A 7,723-nucleotide genomic window follows, 5' to 3' on the forward strand; every position below is an offset into this window, starting at 1 on the left:
CCTCTTGAGCTCTTGCTTCACCTGGTAATTCAGACATGCCTATAGAGGCAGTGTGCTGGCTTTGGCCTGGTGTGGCAAATTGTATTATTTACCATAATATTATTTTACCATCTAGAGTCACTTGCTTCTAAATCATCATTTTGATATGAATGGTATAATCAAGGTAAATAGAACTCCCCAAATAAAACATCCCAAAGCCAAGGGATCTCTATAGGCTCTATGCAGCCTTGCTGAATGCTAGGAATGCACAAGAAAGCTTTGATTCATTTAATCTCCTTAGCTGTAAATTTTTTTTTTTTAAATTAAGCGGGAAATTCTCCAGTGAGAAGGAAATGTGTTTTAACATCAATCTGGATCTCAAGATAAACAGCACACAACTTGAAATAAAGATCAGAAACAAATTACACAACACAGAGACAAAGCAGAGCTTTTAGTTATTACAATACTATTTACCAGTCAAATAGTACTCATATCCCTAAGTTCTACATAAACAGAGCTAGCTGCAGAAATCACTTAATTGTTATTCAAATGCAGCCATCCTTGGTGGATAAAAGTGCACAGTAAAGTTGAACCTGTGACGCTCAATATTACTTTTTCTGTTTACAGCATATCTCATAAACAGAATCACATTATTCTTCTCCTTCAAGAATTTAAATTTGTGTACATTATTTAATGAAATAATTTAGTATCTTATTTTTTTCTACCACTTGCTAGTATTTTTTTTAATTGCGCATATCAATTATTCATCACAGGAAATATTTCATTATTATTTACTATTTTGTGCAAGTATAACATTTTTTAATTATTATTAGAATATTGCTGCAAACAGTGAAAATGCACTGCTGGTAAAGCTGTCTTGACATGCAAATTCAGCATTGTTTTCTGAGAATGCAAACCACAGAATTACAGAAGATGTCTGGAAAATTGGGTGCAAAACCTGGGATTTGTTCAATTTAACATCAGAATCATAGCCAGAAATCCTAGCTTTCCTTTAGAGCTAATGAAGACAGACAGGCTTTTTAAGAGGATGATTCATCTCACCTATTTTAGCTATCTGCTCTCAGAGGACATGAATTGGGCCTTTGGAGTCAGCCTTCACAGACTCTAGAAGGGAGCCTAAATGACGAGTGGAGATGAAGGTTTGTATGTTTAATTAGCTGAAACCCATCTTAAAAATATGGCTAAATTCATAGCCAAGTGACCCAACTCTCACCATCCATCAGCACTGTTACACACTTTGTGCCTCTTGGTCTCTGGATGCAACAGCTCAGAGTGAAATGTCTTTACCCCAGCAGAAGGGCAGAGTTGTTCACTGCCTGAACCACAAAATCCTGACTTGCTGGTACCCATACCTCAGAGGGGAGTGTTTTGACAGGCAGCTCCGGCAGACTTAGCTGCAGTGGTCTGAGCTGTTGCTCTCTGACCCGCTCCTCACTTTCCATGGAGATTACCTACGCCCTTACAAGGGATGGCAGCACTGGCCATCAACCACAACTCTCTTATTGTGTAGTCCATTGGGTTAGGTCAAAACCCCACAAAAGTAGTTTTCTTCTACAGCCTCTAAACATGAGCCCTGAGACACTAGCACATATCACATTCTCCTATAAGGCACCAAATTCCAGATGACAAACAAGGCAAACAGCTGGGACAGTCATGTTTTAAATCACAGCAGTTAAATCTGCCAGAGCTTGTCCTCAGGAGTACTAAATCACCAGTGTCATTTCTGGAGATATCTGGATTTTCTTCAGAAAGCTGCCATGAAATCTTTGAGCAGACACAGAGTGAAGTTCTTCCCTAGCTCCTCCTCAGAAAGAGGGCCTCTTCCAGAGGCTTTCCTTCTCTTACAGTTGATCTGAGTGTTTTCATTTTCCCTTCCTCTCATCTCCACAGAAACTTTGAAAATATCCCATCAGCCTGGCTGAGGACCAGACAGGGTTCTTCAAGGAACTGTGGTTCCCTTTTGCAGGTTTTACCGAACAAGAGAGTCTTGGTGTCTGTAGCACCCAGATGTGTGCTTTAACTCATTGCAGATGTACAGAAGCTCCAGTATTTCCCAGGGAGCAAGACAAATTTGGCACGAGAGCCAGCACACAAGTATCTTGTATTTTCTTTGTGGCAAAGAGTGAATTGGGGATATGCTCCTCATAGAAAGAAGAGCAGCAACACTGGTGCCAAATGTCTCTCAGTGAACACCTGCATAAGCATCTTTGTATGCTACAGAATAAATCTGGACATTGCTTGCATAACTGGCTTTAAAACCTACACACTACAGTCCATGCAAAAAGAATCCAAACCCTGAAAGTTGGGTTATATTTTAGTTTGATTTTTTTTTTCAAGTCACTGAGATTCCAAGCCTTTCCTGGGATTTTCTATTCTGTCTCATGGGTTGTAAGCATGGTCTGTCAACACTGACTGGTTATTCATGTGGTGAAATGATCTCATGCAAGAAGTACACACCAGTAAGCAGATGGCAGGTATAACAACAACCACCTCAACTTAGTACTTGGGAGGGCTGTGGTGGTTTTTTACCACAGTCTCCTAGAATGTGGTTAATTGTAAAATAGTCTTGTCCAATACCTAATTTAAGTGAAACTCAAATCCAGACATAGATCAGATTCCAATTTCTCTCTCCTCCTCTTTTCCAACTTATCATTATTAGTTTTGAAAAATAGTGGGAATTCTTTGCTTTGCAGATAAATTATTTTGGTTCCCAAACTTTCCAACGTAAAATAGGCATTTTGAAGAAAGAAAAGTAATTTCCACAAAGATACTAATTTTGTCAAGAAAAAAAAATGAGGTTATTACAGTTTTCTGCCAATCCTAGTGATTAGACCAGCATGGAGAAAATCCAGATGTACCACAAGCAAGCTCAGCACCACAGAGTTCAGACGAGTTGGCCCTGCAAAGCGTCACTCATGGTGGCAGGTCCCATTCAGACCATATTCCCCAGTATGCAGGCTGCCAGAAGCGTCATCTTCCCAAGTCCAAAGGCCTGCGGTGGGTCTTAGCAAACAAAGCAACTTTCCTAGTTGCTTTCTCTTCCCATTGCCTATCAGTACCAGAAGGCAACAGCAGTAACAGCTGAAGAGCACGGGAGAGGCATCCAGGAGGGTGACAAAAGGCTCATGGGATGGAGGTGTCTATTTAAAGGGTTCCTCTCCTCTGCTTCTCTTCCACAGTTTCACTGGGGTTAGGTATTCACTGCTCATCTAGCACATTGCATAGCAACAGGCTCTTCCATGGGCTCATCAGCTGGTTTCCAGACCTTGTTGGAACTCACCTCTAGAAATTTCCCTGACATGATATAACTTTCCACATTTCTGCCTGTGATGGGAACAGCAAGCATGCTCCAGCTTTTCTCACAACCATGGCCTCCCAGGACTTCCCCATGGGGAAAGTTAACAGCACCTTGTCAGTACCACCAACTGCAATTTGTGGGCTTGCACAAAAGCTAGCCCATGATTCCTTAAACACTTGTCCTGAACTGAGGCTTCTGTCTGCTTCCAAAATTGGCCTACAGAAAGTTACACTGCTCAACTGCTTGGGCAATAAGGGCAGAAAAATTCTCTGGACCTTGCACCTGGCTCTGTTCCCTCCAGCATCCTTCTGGCATAGCAGGTGTTCTTTTTTTCTTTTTGCAAAGATTGTTAGCAATTACTAAGGTGGGTGAAATTGCTAGACTCTCCTGAACAACATGCTTGTCTCCATGTCCTGCTCTTGGAAGACAGCATATGGTGCTGTGGAGAAGAAGGCTTGTGGTATAGCCTAAGTCAAGCCCACAGGATGTGAACTGATCCCAGCATTGTCTTTAGTCCTAAGAAATTCACATACTGGGTATCAGACAGATTAGCTGCTCAGATCAGGAGTTATCCATATTTTCTGTCTTGAAAATGCAAATTTGGGACAGTAATATACAGCCATCTACACCAGTAGTGTGTCTTAGTAGATATTTCCTTTGCTGTTGCCAAGCTAGCTTGGCTTTTGTTTTGCATGTGGCTGGAAATCCTCTGAAACAGCTAACGGATGCTGATTCACAATGTTGATGTTGCAGAAATAGAAGGTTCCCTTCCTAAAGGATGAGGATGTGAGCCCAGCAACAAGTATTGAAGCTTGTCCTGGCTACCAGCCATTGTGGCAGGTGCATTCCCCTAGTCTGGGATGCCTCCCCTCACAGCAGTTGCCTGGCAGATTTCACAGAAACTGCTAGAACTTTCTGGCTAGTTTGGGTCTAGCCCACCAGCCTAAGTGTACACTCAGGGAGTTGATTGGTAGCCAATGGGAGGCCAGTATGACTTTGACTGACCGCAGCTCATATTCAACTGAGCTTTAAAACGGGGTTCTGCTGGGGGCATGGTGGAGCAAGTCCCTTCGGAGCAGCAGGTCCTGCAGTCGGGGCACAGCATCCCCCTTGGTCTGGGATACCGGCCAGGGTGACTCCTCGAGGTTGAGAGTCCTCATCATTTTATGAGTGAGTCCTCATCATTATTCTTAGTTTAAGAGTTGGGTATAGTGTAGTAATTGCTCTTCTCAGCCAATATCAGAACTTGTGAATTTGTGGGAGCTTTTAATTTCTTAATAAATCCAGTTTAATTACGCTTGTGGATTGACTGAGAATGGGAGCATTCCTCACACCTATCCATCTTGACCATTTATCTGAATATCTGATGTTGTGGCAGAAGGGAAACCACCTCCAGAAAGTGATGTACAGAGTGTAAGGCTTACCTGAAGCTGAAGCATAAAGACTAAAGTGTGACAGGACCACTAGGTCCTTCCCTTCCCTTCTGTGGGGACATATCTAGTGCACGGCAGGCTCCAGCGGACCTCTCTCAAGGCAACCCTCTCCTGACCTGGCATCTGGGTGACTCCACATCAGGTCCCAGGATCATCCCCACGTCCCAGACCAGGCATGACAGAGCCTCCCTAGGACCACAACTGCCCTTTGGCTGATGGTGGGAAGGGAAAGGTCTGCATCCACCTCTCCCCCTGGCTGCAGTGTAGGAAGATGTTGGGAGCCAGACCCATGTTTCCCTGCATCATCTCAGCCCAGGCACTCTCTTAGACTTCTTGGAGGGGACAGTTCTCCATGCACCTACCCTCTTCAGAGCAGACCTGGAAGCTGCCTGCAGCTGAAGACCACAAAACCAAAGTTCTCTATATCATTCCGCACTTGAAGGGGTGAATGGTTTGTACTCCGATATTATTTGCTCATCAACTGTCCCTGTGACAGCATTGGGGCAGGCATCTGAAGATCCAGGGCAACCCCCCACTCAGCTTACCATTTCTTCTGACAAGAAGGTTTGCTAGAGATTTATAGTGGCAACAGAATTATCTGTTAAAATGTCCCAAGGATGAGTTTTTAGTTGCTATGTGTGAGACACATCCAAAAAAAGAAAGAAAAAATAAAACAAACAAAATCCCCAACAAGTGATTTCATGGTCAGTGGCAAGAACATATTTCTTCCCAAGCTGCTGCAAGCATGAAAAGCCTAGGTATTTCTCATCCATTTACAACAGGCGAGTAGCAGACAGGAAAATTTTCTACATAGAATGAGTCATTTCAGCTTGAAGACTTTAATAAATGTCAGATGAGCTGACGTCCCCCAGGACACCCAGCAGAGCAGCTGTGGTGCCCTGCTACTGCGGCTGCCCACAGTGGGTGGGAGAGGAGTGCTTCAGAGGCAGAACTGGAAAGCACTTCCAGCAGAAAAAGAGTGTCAGGCTCAGGGTGAAATTTCTTGCTCTTTCTTCACCAATAGCCTGTGGGAATCTGCTTGTGGAAACAAGCTGTTGTTACCTGTTGGCATCATTTTAGAGGAAAGTCTCCACTTGAAGTCTTGGAAAACCCCAACCCAGAAACTCTGTTCCTCGGTCACTGTAGATGCCATGTTTCATTTATATGCCTTGCTGTAAATCTGTAGTGGCCCTGAAAGCACAAGTGGCAAACCAAAATTATCTCACTGATTTATTAGGAGCCATTGTGGGATATTTGGATATGAGTGGTCTTTGACAGGTACTCAGTGATGAAAGGCACAAAGCTCCTAGGACAAAGCCAAAGTCTAGGCAGCAGGAACTCACCTTCTGAAACTGTTAAAAATAAGCATCTCTCTGTCAGATAATGAGATACAAATAATAAGCAACGGATGTGCCTCTGGGCCAGTGTCCATAAAAAGATTTCAGCTTGCATTGTGATGGAGATGGCATGAAAAGGGAAGAGTAGGGTTTACACAGAGTTTGAACATGATCTTTAAGCAGGTAGCAATTCATGAAGGTCCGTCTGAAAAGTGAGCATACTCTTTTAAACATATTTGGGGGTAGGTATAACCTGGTTTAATATTTGAATATATGGTAAAATGCTGAACATTTTAGTCACTGCCTGTTATGTGCCCCCATCATGTGCCCTCTTCTCAGCCAGTGTTACGCTACTATTAATATTCTTCATTTAACACTTGCCTCTCAGTTGCCATAATTAGTTGGTGTACTTTGTTGTTGTTGTTGTGAATGCATAAAATGTGAAACAAAAATATGCCCACCTTGTTTTCACTGTTAAAAAATCCTATCACTCTCATAGGGATTGCTACATCAGCCTTCAAAGAAACATGGTGCCATTGTCACTACCTATAAGCGTTCATTCATTGTGCCTGGAGTAAGATATGTATTTACTCAGCATCTAGTGCAAGAAAAGTACAGTGAACAAGTTTGTTAACATCCTAGCTCTAAACTCCCTTCTCCAGGATTCGGTAAGTTCATGCATCCCTCTTCTCTAAATAGAAAGCATAATGCATGTTTCCTTACCACCCTAGGAGGAAAAAAAAAAAAGGGATTAAAGTTTGTGAAGTTGGTGGAGTGTGACACAGGTATCACTAAATGATTGAGTCATAAGGTCTATGAAATCTTTAATTCTCCTCTTCGTAGGAGACAAAAAAAAAGCGCACATTTTTACTCACAAACCCTCTAATGGCAGCAAATAAATGTTAGAACAAGTTTTCTCTGGAAATCTCTAAATCTCCTTCCCTTCCCATTTTGTTTAATTTCTACACTGTTAGAGCATGTTAACCCTTATACCCAGCAGGAGACTTGGCAGAACATGAACCATCCACCACAGAAAACTGCTGCTAGCAAGTCCTGGGTAACATACGGCTAAAAATTTGGCAGGATGCTGCAAAATTCATCTACCAAACACCACAGAACCAGCATACAGTCAACGTAGCAATTTTTTTCCTTAATGATCTTATTTTCCATCTTATTTTTTACAGGTTTAGGTTACCAGAATCACAGGCAATAACTCAGCAGGCTTTGGCCAGGCACCATCATCTCACTGGTGTGGCAGCAGCAGCAGATCCTGGCTCTCAGCAAAAACAAACGTATGCAAAGGAGAAGACGACCCTCGTTCCAACACCTCCCCACCGCTGGAGCATTAGCAGCGGTAGAGAAGCTCCTGGAGAGGCCAGCTGGGCAGGGGAGCCTGCCTGAACACCACTTTTTGTAAAACACAGTCTTGGTTAATGCGGTTTACTGAGCGAGGTCCTGTGGTTTGTGTTACGGAGGAGATCAGATGAAAAAGATGGAGCCTACAGGCCTGAAAAGCTATTACAGGGCAGGACATTTCTTCTCTCAACATCTTCAGATCTTTTTCACTGAATCTCTACATCTAGGGGAAAAGACAAAACTAGAAAGCCCTTTATATTAGTCCCTTAAGCTGTTTCAAGAAAACATAGGTTTGAATC

This window comes from Apaloderma vittatum, unplaced genomic scaffold (assembly GCF_000703405.1).
Source record: "Apaloderma vittatum isolate BGI_N311 unplaced genomic scaffold, ASM70340v1 scaffold10379, whole genome shotgun sequence".
In the NCBI taxonomy this organism is placed as follows: Eukaryota; Metazoa; Chordata; class Aves; order Trogoniformes; family Trogonidae; genus Apaloderma; species Apaloderma vittatum.